Raw genomic sequence first — 17,461 nt, forward strand, 5'->3', positions numbered from 1 at the left:
CAAAACTTGATGAAAACAACCGTCCGCGTCACATCTCACGATAAGTCCAAAACTCCACTTCTTTACGTTTTATAATTCCAACTTAGTGCGAATATCCTCCAGATGCAAAATAGAAATGGAAGGAATTCTCTCCTCCGTGTTCCAATCCCTTCCCGTCGGTCTCCTCCTTGGACAGCCTCCTCCAGAAATGTCCACATGAACCTCCTCACTCCTCAGCAGGCTCTCTCCACTCTGGAGCTCCGCTGACACCACGCCTCTTGAACAAAAGCATTCAGTAAAATAGTAATGACAGCAGTAATAATAATAATAACATGAAAAAGTGAATGTACTGTATATTCACCCCCCCCCCCCCTTGGGCGCGGTGACCACACTCAGTATCAAGTTCTTTTTTTTTCAAAGCAGCAGAAAAACGCATTTTTTTCACCCTCTACTTATGATTATGTTCCAATTACATTGGAGCCACATTGAATGGAAAAGCTATAGAAATAACATTTTTAATGTCTCAGAAACTATGGCTTAATTTTCTGTTAATTTGTTCTCATATATTTGGTAAAAATTCTTTTCATTCATCCATTTTCTATGCCGCTTATTCTCACTAGGGTCACAGGGGTATGCTGGAGCCTATCCCAGCTGATTTAGGGCAAGAGCCGGGGGGCGTGGAACATGCACATGCACATATAGACAAACAACCATTCACACTCACATTCATACCTATGGACAATTTGGAGTCGCCAATTAACCTAGCATGTTTTTGGAATGTGGGAGGAAACCGGAGTACCCGGAGAAAACCCACGCATGCACGGGGAGAACATGCAAACTCCACACAGAGATGGCCAAGCGGAGAATCAAACCCAGGTCTTCCCAATCTAATGACTGTGTGGCCTACATGCTAACCACTCACTCACCGTGCAGACCTGGTCAAAATTATACAACTTAATTTACATAAATGTACATAAAAAAAAATAAATATATATTTTTTATTTTACAACAATTTACAACAGGGCGACACGGCGGTCTAGTGGTTAGCGCGCAGACCTCACAGCTAGGAGACCAGGGTTCAGTCCCACCCTCGGCCATCTCTGTGTGGAGTTTGCATGTTCTCCCTGTGCATGTGTAGGTTTTCTCCGGGTACTCCGGTTTCCTCCCACATTCCAAAAACATGCTAGGTTAATTGGCGACTCCAAATTGTCCATAGGTATGAATGTGAGTGTGAATGGTTGTTTGTCTATATGTGCCCTGTGATTGGCTGGCGACCAGTCCAGGGTGCACCCCGCCTCTCGCCCGAAGACAGCTGGGATAGGCTCCAGCACCCCCGTGACCCTCGTGAGGAAAAAGCGGTAGAAAATGAATGAATCAATCAATCAATTTACAACAAAAATGTAAATATTCTTCATTGACAAAAAAATAGCATTTTCTGAAAAACATTCATCTTTTAACTAAAAACTTTTTTCTAAAGAATAAAATCTAAAATCTATAACTCTGTAGTGTTTATTTTTATTGTATTTTTTACTATAATATTCAGTGCAGTTCTGTCTCCACAACCACAATAATAAACACGGGACACGCTGACACCAGTCTAGCAGACATGGCGGTCCTTCTGTTGCTTCCTGGATGGTAAAAAGTTCCGCTGACGCATTTCGGATGGCGAAAGAGCATCCTGTGGAGCTCTCCTGATGTTGACACATAAGAACAGCTGCACCACTGAGGAAGACTCCCCTATATGGGATTTTTTAGTGTGTGTGTGAATCAACAAAAAATACAAGGAGGATAGTCATTTTTTCCATGATGGTGGACATATTTGTATAGGACTGTTAGCGTTTTTAAATTCTAGGTCTGTTTGTATGCAGGATTATGATGAAACTGGTGTGGCGAGGGCAAAGGAGGAATCTTTTTTTGGTGAGCATTGAGACATTTTTTCCATATATGTCACAAAACCTTGTTTAGGCAACATCCTGACCCCCCAGTGAGTTTTTCTGTTGATGTAGTGCAACCGTCCATCTGAGGGCTGCCTTCATAAACACAGTGACCCCTCCTGATCTTGCCCTTTGACCTTTGAACTGGCTGCCCGCCCACTGACATGCGAGTTTAGAGGTGGAGTTGATCGCATGACTTGACATCACACAGTCCGTGTATTTTCATTTGATGGATGATAGTTGACTCCTGTAACCTCAAGCCTTCGATACCTGTATAGTATTCTTGCTTTGACACGTGGCAAAAAAACCTCTGAAAGTTAGAAGATTATGTATTTTTTTAGATTTCATAATAAATCAGGTGTAAAAAAAATTGTGATTTGTAAAACAATAGGGTTCTTGCTTTGACATAGGGTACCATCATTGCGTTTCATCAATGATGCTATTAGCAATAGTTTTATTTTTTCCAACATGCTTAAGATAGTTGCATTCAGGAACACATTTTTACACTTGCACAATTCAACATGTCTGAAACCGAGTTGGAATAAGCAATTGTTTAATCCTACTCTTTTTCCATGTCTGAATGACTCATTGCTGTTCACCTCCTGTGTTCTTGTGTAGTAGGGAGAATATAGTTCAGTCCATACAAATTATGAATATAGGTGTTAACGTGATACTTAACTTGGCTGTTCCCAAAGACACAATGTGGCAGAGAGATCAACCACCACCACTTTTCTGTTCGAGTTATTACATTTCTTGAACTCAGTAGCGTATCTCACCTCAATAACCCCAAAATGGTGGAGCCAAACAAAGTTGCAAGTGCCAACATTTTGATAAAGAAGGTGAGAAAAACAATTGAATTGAATAAATAACTCATGATGTTGATCTCACCGCCACATCATGCCTCCGGGAAATGTTATCTCTTTCATTCATCATTTGTGTTCTGTGTTAACATTTTTGATCGTCAACCGCTGGTGACATCATAAGCGGGCGACAAAGCTGACTCCTGGGTCCAGTTGCCATTTTGTGTGATAAAAATACATTAAGAGCGAACGACTCGCTGTATTATATCAGTAATGTCTGGTTGAAAAGTTGTTTTTTGCCATTGGTACGTACTGATTTGATCTACCTCCACCTTTGTTGTATGCCTGTCACTCAGCAATCAATACTGTCCTATATAGGACGGGCCGGTTCTAAGCTTCTAGGCACATATTGAGGGCCAGTTAACAATTAGTTAAGGTACTTTATGCATACTAGGATTGGCCAATAATTTTTTTATATACTGTCATGGTATACTGTAGATCAGGGGTCTCAAACTCAATTTACCTGGGGGCCACTGGAGCTAGAGTCTGGGCAAGGCTGGGACGCATCAGGTTTTCAAAAAAAAAACAAAAACGCATTTATTAAAAACAGAAAAATATACAAACGTTTTCAGTGCTTTGGTTCTGATTTTCTACAATAAAAGCTCTGATAAAACATTCCACTGTTCTCAAATATCTTACTTTTTATTTTTCTACACAAAATAAGATGAAAAATAAATAAACAAATCAAGAATAAAGAAAATCAATCAATCAGTAATAAATAAATATAATAATAATAATAATAATAAAACGGCAAATAATAAAAACTTAAGAAACCACATATAGTTGGTGGGTAGACAAATTATTTTTTTCAGATTAAAATTAACAAAGCATTATCAGAGCCCTGTAGACATGACAAAACACGACTATAGTCACATTTATACTTTTTTATTTACAACATATTGCGCAACTGCAGGGTCTTGAGACACATGCTAACTCGCAAACTAGAGAGCTAGCGACCTCAATGGTAGCCTTGAAGTTATTTCCTTTAAACTTAAATAGCCAAAAACTTACCACTTCCACACGGATAGGGAGGATAACTATTAACAGTTATTTAACCTTTAACATGAACATTAATCAAACGTAATAATTTTTTCTGGGTACATGATACCATACAGCATCCATATCAAACTTGCGCGGGCCGCACTAACATTAAACTTTCATATCAAGGCGGGGGCCTCAAATTTATGTCCTGCTGGCCACATTTGGCCCGCGGGCCACGTGTTTGAGACCCCTGTTGTAGATTATTCCAATGATTAGAAACTGACTTACAGGCTATGTGTTTGATGGCGCTACTGTGCAGGTGTACCTAATGTTGTGGCCAGTCAATGCAGTAGTCAATATGCAGACTAGCAAAAATTTCAAGTAGGACTGAATGCACACAAAAAAATGCACATTTGCCCCACTCTATACATGCAAAAAAAAAAGAAGGCTTTGAGTTTTATCCCCCTGTACGATTGAGTTTGACACCCCTGCTTTTACATTACACTAACCTTAATATGGAGGTTAGTAAGTCAGGGACTGAATGAGTCCATGTACTGTGAAGTTGTCCAAAGCGATGATACACTGTGTGTGTGTGTTGGGTGGGTGTGGCACTTAATCCCTTACCAAAGTGTTTAGCTAAGACCCAAGACCCGGTCTGCACTTCAGCTGTGTGCACGTGTTGAGCAAACAGTACAAAATGAATAGCCGCTGCAGGCAGAGTGAAGGAATGACTTGGAGAGACACCTGGAGAGACAAAAACACAAAAAACTGTGAACTGTTGGGTTCTAACAATAAGAAAATTACATATGTACATAAGAACATATGTTCTTTATAAAGACTATGGAGTCTTAAAGTAATGAGAGAAAAACATGCTTTTAAAGATCTACACCAGAACCAATTTGATTTAAAAATGCTGATATATTACTCCAGTCCTCTAGGTGGTGGTGAAACATAATCAAACAATTAGCAGAGATGAGATCCTAAGGCCCTCGGACTCCCTTGACGCCTTGTCTGCGCCAAAAAATTCTGTCCATGATAATTACTTTAACCGGAGACAGGTTCGACTTACTGTTGGCAATGGGAACCAATTTCTAGCCACCAATCCAGTACTCCGAGAGCACCCCCGATAGGACGCAGTGAGGGACACGGTCCAATAACTTTTCCGAGTCACAAAGCACATGTAGACCGGTTGGACAAACTCCCATGTACCCTACAGCACCCTCACAAGGGTGTAGAGCTGGTCCAGTCTTCTGTGACCTGGACAAAAACCACACGACACTTCTTGTAGCCAAGGTTCGACTAGTGGTCATACCCTTCTCTACAGTACCCTAAAATAGTATGCATTAATCGAATTATTAATTATATATTTTTTCATTTCTATCCGAGTAGTTAGCACGCAGACCACACAGGGTTCAATTCCCCCCCTCTGGCATCTCTGAGTTAGCATGTTCTCCCTGTGCATGCGTGGGTTTTCTCCGGGTACTCCGGTTTCCTCCCACATTCCAAAAACATGCTAGGTTAATTGGTGACTCCAAATTGTCCATAGGTATGAATGTGAGTGTGAATGGTTGTTTGTCTATATGTGCCCTGTGATTGGCTGGCGATTGGCTACCAACATAGACCAGCTACCAGCATAGACCAGCTACCAACATAGACCAGCTACCAGCATAGACCAGCTGCCAACATAGACAGGTACCAACATAGACCAGGTGCCAACATAGACCAGGTGCCAACATAGACCAGGTGCCAACATAGACCTGCTACTAGCATAGACCAGGTACCAACATAGACCAGCTACTAGCATAGACCAGGTACCAACATAGACCAGGTACCAACATAGACCAGCTACTAGCATAGACCAGGTACCAACATAGACCAGGTACCAACATAGACCAGCTACTAGCATAGACCAGCTGCCAACATAGACCAGCTACCAACATAGACCAGCTACCAGCATAGACCAGCTACCAGCATAGACCAGCATACGTTGTGTTTTAAAGTACTGTTTTTTCCAGCAGGGATTATTTATTTTCCCTGTTTTTTCTACTGTGAAAATATAAAATTTATATGTGAGGAATCCTACTTTGCGGAAATTCACTCATCACGGTCGCATCTGGAATCAATTAACCGCGATAAACGAGCGATTACTGTCTTACATTTTAGCTTTGACGTTTGACAAAATATAGCACCGATCATTTGCTGCACAAATGTATCGCCGCTAAGATGACCTGATACAGCAAAGCTACACAAATAAATCAGCTGCATGTGTCATTGTGCACATAGCAGCCTGCTTATTAGCTCCAGACTGGATAATGACTTGCAGATTTCCATGTTGAGAAAGAGAGTGAGAGAGCACCGGGACTTTTAACCTTGAATAAAAGCACATAAATCTCAACCTTACTCATCATCCAAAAGCATGATCAAAACACCAAATCCCTAAAAGGCCTCAAGATGTACAGTGGAGTGTAATGGAGTGCAGATGATGATGAGAATGTTGCCTTGGGAGGATATCCTTGATATGTGTACTTATATGTTGCTCTTAAACTGGAAAGCTTGTTTACTCTTAGGAAGACCCAAGTTCAATTCCATCCTCAGCCATCTCTGTATGGAGTTTGCATGTTCTCCCCGTGCATGCGTGTTTTTTTCTCCGGGTACTCCGGTTTCCTCCCACATTCCAAAAACATGCTAGGTTAATTGCGACTCCAAATTGTCCATAGGTATGAATGTGAGTGTGAATGGTTGTTTGTCTATATGTGCCCTGTGATTGGCTGGCGACCAGTCCAGGGTGTACCCCGCCTCTCACCCGAAGACAACTGGGATAGGCTCCAGCACCCTCGCCACCCTAGTGAGGATAAGTGGTAGAAAATTAATGAATGTGTAGTGTCGAATAATATACAGTTGCCGGTTTGAATTTTGCATCTTTAGAATTTTTTTCAAAAACATACCATGCTAATTCATAAAATATGACCTACAATTAATTTTTAAATATGCACATAGAAGCAAATTTGAAAAGTTTTAATAAAAAAATTTTAAATTAAAAAAAAAATTAAATTCAGTATTTTCAAGCATAAAAATGGCTAAATGAACTAAAATACATAATGGCATCCAGAAGATGCATTCAAAGACACTGTGAATGATATGTAGTATTCTACACTGGTCACTCGGTGTCAGTAATGTTACTGTAATGTTCAGCGAGCCACAAACACTATTTTTGAATTATTTCAAAACAGGCACAAGACTCCCTAATAAAATGAGGGGCTACTGAAACCCACACCAAAACGACAATCTGAACCCTTGATTTCCTGACTGTGAGGCCGACATTCTAACCCAGGGGTCTCAAACACGCGGGCCGTGGGTCAAATGTGGCCCGCAGGACACTAGTTTGAGGCCCCCGCCTTGATATGAAAGTTTAATGTTAGTGCGGCCCGCGCAAGTTTGATATGGATGCTGTATGGTATCATGTACCCAGAAAAAATTATTACGTTTGATTAATGTTCATGTTAAAGGCTAAATAACTGTTAATAGTTATCCTCCCTATCCGTGTGGAAGTGGTAAGTTTTTGGCTATTTAAGTTTAAAGGAAATAACTTGAAGGCTACCGTTTAGGTCGCTAGCTCTCTAGTTTGCGAGTTAGCATGTGTCTCAAGACCCTGCAGTTGTGCAATATGTTGTAAATAAAAAAAAGTATAAATGTGACTATAGTCGTGTTTTGTCATGTCTACAGGGCTCTAATAATGCTTTGTTCATTTTAATCTGAAAAAAATAATTTGTCTACCCACCAACTATATGTGGTTTCTTAGGTTTTTATTATTTGCCGTTTTATTATTATTATTATATTTATTTATTACTGATTGATTGATTTTATTTATTTTTGATTTGTTTATTTATTTTTCATCTTATTTTGTGCAGAAAAATAAAAATTAAGATATTTGACAACAGTGAAATGTTTTATCAGAGCTTTTCTTGTAGAAAATCGGAACCAAAACACTGAAAAAGTTTGTAAATTTTTCTGTTTTTAATAAATGCGTTTTTTTGGGGGGGGGGGGGACCTGATGCGGCCCAGCCTTGCCCAGACCCTAGCTCCAGTGGTCCCCAGGTAAATTGAGTTTGAGACCCCTGTTCTAACCTCTAGGCCCCCATGTCGTCCCAAGGCTCATCCTAAAAAGTGAAAAGAAATAAGTTGTTACTTTTTGACAGTCATGAAGCCTTGGGAGCAAACATTTGCGACATGTGTCTAAACTTATGAGCTGTCAGTTTGCGTAAAAGCTGTGAGTATGTTACAGAAGTAAAATATATGCGCCACTCCACTGTAGGAAATATTAAATCAACCCTGAGTGCTTTTCTATAGAGTGTGCCATTAAAATAAGAATGATCTGCTGAAATGTTCATGTAGTGTCAGGCAGCCTGCCATATGCATGAATATAACACTTCTAAGCACTTCCAGACTGTGAAGACACCACATTTTAAAATCCGACAAACATTTTAAAAATGTAATCCCACAGATGTGCCCTGTGTTTTCTCTCAGCATGCATGCTAAGGGAAACGAAGTGGGGTGTGAGGGCAGGTCTATAGTGTTTGACTAGTGCATTCCACAGTCGGCCTTTAGAACAACATTCCCTTCATGCAGCTCCTGCTCTAAATAACGCCAAGTGCTCTCAATGCTCGGTTACATGATCGGTTACACCTGTAACACTCATTGTGCCGTATGTAATCATTCATTCATTTTCTACCGCTTATCCTCATGAGGGTCGCGGGGGCCATGTGTAATCCATTGAAATTGGAGAGAAAGTCAGTTACCGTGGAACCTCTATGACTGTCATTAAAGGGGACCTTTGTTTTTTTTTCACTTTTCCGACCTATGAATGTTACAATGTGTTACAAAGTGTCAGATGATGGGATTTGCCCATTTGGAAGCCCTGAAAGAAGTTTTGAATACTCAATCTTACAGAGTTTTTCTAACACCGAGTTCTACTAACGTGCTATTTGGACTTCCTTATATGGGATGCAGATTTGGTAAATGCAGACATAATTTTCTAGCCCTCGGGAGCGCGTTGGAGTATGACCAATCACAGCACACTAGGTGCATCTAAAGGAGGGCCAGGGGTGGAGTATGTTAAACAGACCATTTGGGTCGCAAGCAGGAAGTCCATGAAAACAGTGCAGAGAGAGGTGCAGAATCTGGAAGATCTAGAAAGCTGTCATGTGTAGCTGCTCTATAGGAGTCCACAAGTCAATACAAAGCGCCAAAAATGAGCATAATAGCATAATAGGTCCCCTCTAATAAATGCCCCAAAATGTTAACACAAAACAAAAGACTGTTGAAAAAAGTATTTTCTAATTATAGTCGTACATTTATAAAACACAAATGACAGGGTACTTTAAAATGTACTTTAAAGGGGAACTTCACTTTTTTTTAAATTTGCCCATTATTCACAACCCTTACGTGAAGCCTGAACACATATTTCCTTCCCTTTTCTGTGCATTCTAGCTTGAGAAAAGGAGTTAAAATGAGCACGCTAACAATGGACGTCATGGGAAATACATATTTTTGATGCTAAAGAAAAAAAAAACCCTTAAAAAACAGCAACAATGTCCATTTCACATATGTAACAACATCCTACAGTGATATTGTTATTGTAGCAGCTAACACAAAAAACCTGAGGACTGGTGCACACATCTTGTGCTGGAAGACACAGCCACCCGAAGGAGAGTGGACATTGTAAGTGGTGTTGCTGTATCTATTAGGGATGAGCCGGCTACTCGTTATAAACGATGTTGGAATGATATCATATATAATTTGAACCATATATAAATTAGTCAGTAGGGATAAGTTAGGAATATATACTTTTTATCTCTGTACGGTAGACCCAAACTCCCTTGGTGATGGACCGGTTGCTTATGATTGACATAATGGACAACCCTCCATAGGAGTCAGGGACTAGCATGCAGTTTTGGTAGCCTAATGACAGTGGACAGTGTTTTTGATGCATTGTTTTGTGAACATTCTGCTGTGTTTGATTGCAAATACAAAGGATTCCACCCATAATGATAAAAAGCAACATTGCAATGTGTACACAGAAGGTGATGAATTTTACAGACTGCTGCTGTTGCTGTTAGACATTTCAATTCATGCAACAGAAAGCATGCTCTGAACTGCAGGCTGCAGCTAACGACATAAAGAGGCGCCTCAATGCCAGGTTTAGGACAGAATCGGAAGTAAACACACTCATTTCTTGTGTAAACACATTCAGACTTAAATATAAACATAAGTGGATATTGGGCTAAAGACAGAAAGGCACACAAACTGTACTATTTGGCTCGCCTTTTAGCAACACCACAAAGGAAAGCGTCCATTTTGATGTATTTTTATTGAATGGAATTTGCAGATGTTTGCATAAATGAGAACATGAAGGTTCTCGTCCCTTCAAATGAATCATGGAATGACTATTTGACAATAGGTGCCTGCTTGACTTTTAACATCATGAAAATATTAGGAAAAGCTCACATGGGACACATTAAAGAATCCCACAGGCTGATTTCTCTTTGTGTCGTATGTGTGCTGCAGCTGAAGTACCATTGACATTTGCAACACGTGCGTATCAAATTTTTTTGGTCTTTGAATCAAACATCTAAGACAGTAAGTCAGAGCGTATCGATTAAAGTCACATTTGCACCACATTGCTGCATACCTCACTTTCAATGACATAAAACACACCATGATGATAATAATAATATAATAATAATAATAAGACTTTCTGAGGTTCTGGGAAAGTTCATGCCCCTTGCAGAGAATTTAGTTTTACTGCAAGAGAGTGTCATTTTTTTATGAAGACAAGGGTGGAAAGCTACACTCCAACAAACATCTGCAAGATCTCAAATATCTGCCAAAGTTGAGACAAAAAAAAAAGAAAGAAAAGATCTACAGTTAAAATTGGTGTCTTCTCATATTTTTATGCACTTTTGTGGTGGGAATTGCTGTTTGGGCATATTCTTGAAAGTACCTGCTTATGTAATGAGATACAGTATTAATTACTTAATTAATTTAAAAACTGTGTATGGAAAAAATATGACCACTTGTTACTGGGCAGAATTCATGGAGTTCAATTATTCATGCTCAATATTTTTTTAACTCATATTTTTATACAATTTTATTATTACAGTAATATGAACATTGATATATTTCCCCAAAACATTCCATAATGTAGTATATGATAATTGTAATAATTCTAAAAATATAATAATTTTATTGGGTAGTTTTTGCCTCAAGGACCAATGAGAAATAAAAATTGTACCTACACCCCTAGAGACAAAACAGTAAACATTAACACTACTGTAAAAAACAACAACTATTAATTTATTTACATCTACATTGAATAAGTGTACAAGATGCTATCCCAACTGCCCGTAAAAGCAGAGTTGCCATTCGTCGACTCAAAATGACGTCAACACTATCTTGCCATTTGATTGGATGACCAGGTTGAACTTCCTGGTTGCTCACAAAGTTTAGCTACATACTTGGCTAACTATCTTACCATATATGCTGTAGCTGTGAAAGAACTAGACTTGCAAATGACTCAATTAAACACTTCTCAAACAAATGGTGGATGTATAATGCATTTCTGATTACTATAAAGCACAATATCCGGTAAGTAAACTGCTTTTATTTGTGTTGTTTCCATACAGTACTGTAATGTAATTTAGGTTAAAGGGGACTTATTATGCTATTTTGTCTACCCTTTGTGTTAAATTGTGGTCTCCTATGGTGTACACACGATAACTAGCACAGAAAACGTTTTAGATTTTGCAGAATTTGCACTTATTCTAGCTGAATTTCCTTGGATTTGTCCAAATGAAAGTGACTGTTTTACTTTATTCCACTCACGGCCCGCCTCCGTGCACGCCCACTCCGCTATGATTGGTCATATGTCCAAAGTGCTTCCTAATTACGAATGAGCCCTAATAAATGAATAAAGTCTTTGGAGAGCTAATTGAAAAGTGTTTAGGAGCTACTGGAAGCTCATGATCTACTGGCTAAAGTAACCACCAAGTATATTTTTAACATGTTTGATTGTGAACACATCCCTAAATTGTGTAAGTGTACCTAATGGAGTTTCTTGCCATCCCTGTCATGGTGGAACAGAGTGATGGTTTTCGGCTTCAGAGCCATTGATGCTGCTCAGAGCGCTCCCTTTAGTCCAAAACATACATACATAATCCAAATCAGAGCCAAACTAAGCTTTCCCAAAGTGTCCCCCCTCTGAATAGTGCGACGCTATGACAACAGTATTGGCCTTGCGGCGCAGAGACGCAGACAGTCCACACTGTCCAGCTGTTGACATTTCACAGGGACAGCATCGCACAACTTTCTCACACCATTAAACAAATAAGAACCCGCCGATGATGATGTCAACAGACGAGTGTTATGCAATACCTTGATAGCTCCTGTTCCCACTTGTTAGTGGTCCGCCTGGGTGGTCCCCACTGCAAATGTTGTTTCCTTTAAGACTTAGAAAGACTTCAAATTGCATGATGGGGAAGGATTTTTTAATCAAGGGGGAAACACAATTTACGGTCCATTACGATATCTGTGTATATTAACTGAAAAAGGTAAAAACAAGGTAGGTATGGATGCTGTATGGTATCATGTACCCAGAAAAAATTATTACGTTTGATTAATGTTCATGTTAAAGGTTAAATAACTGTTAATAGTTATCCACCCTATCCGTGTGGAAGTGGTAAGTTTTTGGCTATTTAAGTTTAAAGGAAATAACTTGAAGGCTACCGTTTAGGTCGCTAGCTCTCTAGTTTGCGAGTTAGCATGTGTCTCAAGACCCTGCAGTTACGCAATATGTTGTAAATAAAAAGAGTATAAATGTGACTATAGTTGTGTTTTGTCATGTCTACAGGGCTCTAATAATGCTTTGTTAATTTTAATCTGAAAAAAATAATTTGTCTACCCACCAACTATATGTGGTTTCTTAAGTTTTTATTATTTGTTATTATTTATTATTCTTTTGTTTTTAATAAATGCGTTTTTTTTTTTTTTGGTAAACCTGATGCGGCCCAGTCTCACCCAGACCCGAGCTCCAGTGGCCCCCAAATAAATTGAGTTTGAGACCCCTGGTCTAGGTCCTAACCATTCATTCATTCATTCATTTTCTACCGCTTATCACAAGGATCGCAGGGGTGCTGGAGCCTATCCCAGCTTTGTTCGGGCGAGAGGCGGGGTACACCCTGGACTGGTTGCCAGCCAATCACAGGGCACATATAGACAAACAACCATTCACACTCACATTCATACCTATGGACAATTTGGAGTCGCCAATTAACCTAGCATGTTTTTGGAATGTGGGAGGTGAGCTGTGAGGCCTGCGTGCTAACCACTCTTCCGCCGTGCAGCCCAGGTCCTAACCAATTACTTCATTAATCGAAACAACAAACTTCACATTAATTGACTAAGAAAATAATTGTTAGTTGCAACCATAAATCATACAGCAAGTTAAAGACAAAATACATTGGAATATGAATAGTTTTTTTTTAAATAGCAATAATGGCAGGGGCCAAGAACAGAGCCATTGGGGGCTCCATTTTTTTGCATTCAGCAGCATGGGTTCCGGAAGGTTAGCTGAGCTGCCAACGTGTATACATTTGTCATATGCATTTGGTTGTATTTTTGGTTTCAGTTTGGAGTTCAGCCTTTGAAACCTGTGTCGAGGCACCATTCTACGCAAAACTGTCATGCTGAGGCTTCCCCTTGCTCATGTAGCTTGATGTGCAGTATCCAAAAATTCGACATCAGGGACCTTAAAGCCTGTGATTGGTAGGCTTGATGTTGATGTCACAGTAGAATGACTAAAGTTCCCCTTAAGATGTCTGTCTAAGCTTGAATCTGTTAGGGCACATGAAGCTTAAACTTACATTGAAGTTAAACATCTGGTCATTGGGACTTGAGCTCTTTTTATTATGGGTCTAAACGCATAAAGGATATATTTAAAACAACACAAATTAATGAGCCCGTTTCAGCGTAGCCATATTTGAGGGGTCAGACCATTGGGCCAAGGGAGTCTTCATTTCTTGCCGACTCAGGTCTTTTTCCTCAGACATGTGTATCTGCCTCACTCGGATCTATGGGAAGCGGTGAGCCATCCAGCCACACAGATGGCTTGGCAAATAAGAACCATGAGGGCTGTTCGGTGGTGGGCCTGTGCTTTGTGGGCTCACAGATGGAGACGACTGGGCTGAAAAAGCTGATCCATAAATGGCACAGATGGCTTTGTGAGTGACTTGCTTACATGTAGTGCTCATGAAAAGGAGTTTCTTAGTCGTTCCTGGTGGGAATGTCGGGTGAACAATTGTGCAATAAGGGAACTTTGAGGGTGCGTTCACACTTGTCATGCTGGTGTTAACATGACAAAAATTGTTGATTGACCACTTCCTCGTAGTACTCACAATGAGTAGACGCTACAATATGATCTTTATCCTTAATGATGGTCGCAAGAGTCAATCGATTGAAGCGAGCTCGGCCAATATTGAGCACATGGTGTATGATTCCACGACGCATCGTGCTTTAAGTCATTCTCAAATGAGTCTTGTGTTTATGTCCTTCTAACCATGAAACGCCGTAACACAGAACACCGTAAACCAGGGGTCTGAAACTCAATTTACCTGGGGGGCACTGGAGCTAGGGTCTGGGCAAGGCTGGGCCGCATCAGGTTTTCCAAAAAAAAAAAAAATGCATAAAAAAAATGAATAAACTTTGCTTTGGTTCCGATTTTCTACAAGAAAAGCTCTGATAAAACATTCCATTGTTCTCAAATATCTTACTTTTTATTTTTCTACACAAAATAAGACGAAAAACAAATAAACAAATCAAGAATAAATAAATAAATATAATAATAATAATAAAACAGCAAATAATAAAAACTTAAGAAACCACATATAGTTGGTGGGTAGACAAATTATTTTTTTCAGATTAAAATAAACAAAGCATTATTAGAGCCCTGTAGACATGACAAAACACGACTATAGTCACATTTATACTCTTTTTATTTACAACATATTGCGCGACTGCAGGGTCTTGTGACACATGCTAACTCGCAAACTCGAGAGCTAGCGACCTAAACAGTAGCCTCCAAGTTATTTCCTTTAAACTTAAAAAGCCAAAAAACTTACCACTTCCACACGGATAGGGAGGATAACTATTAACAGTTATTTAACCTTTAACATGAACATTAATCAAACATAATAATTTTTTCTGGGTACATGATACCATACAGCATCCATATCAAACTTGCGCGGGCCGCACTAACATTAAACTTTCATATCAAGGCGGGGGCCTCAAACTAGTGTCCTGCGGGCCACATTTGGCCGCGTGTTTGAGTCCACTGCCGTAAACGGAGGACCGCCTGTACCAAACCACAAGTCTGTGTTCACGACTAAATTGTGGTGTGAGGTGTATATTTCCTCTACAATTTTCTCAACATAAGTTCCGACGCCTCAAAACCCTGCATCTTGTTGAAGTGTACGCATGTCATCATTCTTGAATGCTGGAACAATAGACTCCTTTACCCTCAGTTGGTGGAATGATTCAACTTTGACTCAAGTGGGGGTCGGAAACTGGTCTCATGGGACGAGTGTGGTAAAGCTGTTAGTCACATTCAATGTGTGATGGTGTCACTGGTGAAGAAAGAAAAAATAGCTGCTGTACTTAATGCTTCCCTATTGTGCCATTTTCTGCAGTACATTTACGTTTTTTAGGGTTGATGACACAAACAGTCCACCCTTAAATTCCTTGGCATCTTTCATGCGAAGAAGATGATTTGGAAAAGTACTGAGAAAGTGTCATAATAGGGAAATAGCCAGTACTCTAAGTTGAACAGTATGTTAGTTTCAACACATACAGTATCGGCTGCAAGCATAGTGCAGCGCTCTGTTCGGGTTTGTTTGTGTAGTGTCTGCAGGTTTTGTTGATTCTTCAGATTAAATTTAGCTGAAGGACTCCAAGGTGTTTTAAACGGCATTCTACAAGCAGATGATGAGATTTAAAGATGTCCAGTTGCAGGATTTTGAACTTGGACTCTTTAAGCTTCCTTAACATATTTGATACACAAGATATTGTATAGCTTATCAGTATTACAACACTGGTTCTCTTGCTGCTGTGTTGTGCAATATACTTGAGATGTATATGAGTATATGAGATGCTAAAGGCCAGTGCTTTTACCTAAAAAACATAAATACACCACATCGTTATCTTGGTATGTTTTATGATAACGATAATATGTAGCTGGAATGTCAAAGGTAAACCTCTGCTAAACTATGCTGTTAGCAAGCAACTTCCTGGTTAATGGAAATACATTGTGTAAAAAATACACAATTTTTCCACACTTGTACCAGCTAGTGATGTAGAAAAACATAAATAAGTAATATTTTTTTTAATTAATATATGTATATATACATATAATTTCCATATTGATAGTATGAGGTAGACCTAAAAGGATCTATGACAAACATACGTAGCTTGACTCAGTAACAGATTATTTGCTATTTCTATTATTGTTGCCAGTGATAACATACAATGTCCTGTTCCTGTAAAAGAGAAGGTGTTAAAAAGTAATGCAGGAGTTTTTATCAAGAAAGTGTGTAAAATCAACACTGCTCAGTTTTGATTCAGATATTCAAATGTGTTTATTATCCATCCAAACATCTTCTATGCCACCATGACACTATGGGGGTGTGTTCAAAGATGTTAAACGATGCAATGCTGACATCTACTGGTCGTTGTTTGCAATTAGCACTTTTTAAATCACCACCTCCAGTGGCCCTAATAAACCTCGGCTGACCTTATTTTGCCAAAGCCTCGTGAATAGTCTGCCACCTAACGGCGAAACAAGGAATAAACACAGTACAGTATAATGGATTATATTGTCCAGAAGGGGGCGGTGTTATACCGTTCTTACTCCATCCTGACCTGACATAACCCCAATTCTCAAGGATTCAAGTTAAAAGGCATTATTGAAATATAGATTTTATAGAATTACTGTAATAAGTGGACCTTGTTGATTGATTTGACAGTGAATTTGTTTGATTTATCATTCATCAATTAAAAGGTGACGATTACTCATCTTGAATAAAAAACTATTCGATAATACACAAGGGGACAAAAAAGGATAATGCATGTGCAAATTTTTCAGATATTTATTGCTTTTGGTGCTTTAGCATTTATTGTATGCTATAAATGGGCACAATTAAATCAGTGTTATCAATGATTTCTTTTATTTAAATGCTTGGACAAGATGAAACTCGTCTTTATGTCTCCCTCCGAGCCATGAAGATGTGATGTTTAATGACTTGTACTTGTGCACATACACATTGTTGGAGTGTTCTCAGGGGGCTTCGGGACGAGTAAATGGTGAATGGCAGTCATGAGGCCTCCAAGTTGTCCGTCAGTTTCTCTTTAAGATTTATCTCTTCACTCTGTGCACCCCTACATTGCCCCAGCTCTCCTCTCAGTTGCCTCTTCAGCCGCCACCCCCCCACCTTTTTTTTTTCCTAAGGGGCCTACTGTCAACTTTGACCTGCACAAAGAGCTTGTTATAAATGCCTGTGTAATCCCCGTGTCTATGTTTGCGAGTGTACTGCGGCGAGATTTTAAAATGAAAAAGAAAAAGGAAGAGCCTCTGCCTGGTCCGAGCCTTTGGGAGCTCCAACT

General features: G+C 39.5%; 1 long non-coding RNA gene across 2 annotated transcripts in view; it reads right to left on the minus strand.

The window, feature by feature from the left end:
- Positions 1–17,461, minus strand: part of LOC144901528 (uncharacterized) — a 61,542-nt gene continuing 44,081 nt past the window's right edge. For both annotated transcript variants that reach the window (XR_013629570.1, XR_013629569.1), the window contains one exon: positions 1–256. This is a non-coding gene — a long non-coding RNA (uncharacterized LOC144901528). The remainder of the gene's footprint in view (positions 257–17,461) is intronic.

The sequence above is a fragment of the Doryrhamphus excisus genome, linkage group LG12, assembly GCF_037039965.1.
Source record: "Doryrhamphus excisus strain RoL-2023G ecotype Guam linkage group LG12, RoL_Dexc_Guam_v1.1, whole genome shotgun sequence".
Taxonomy (NCBI): Eukaryota; Metazoa; Chordata; class Actinopteri; order Syngnathiformes; family Syngnathidae; genus Doryrhamphus; species Doryrhamphus excisus.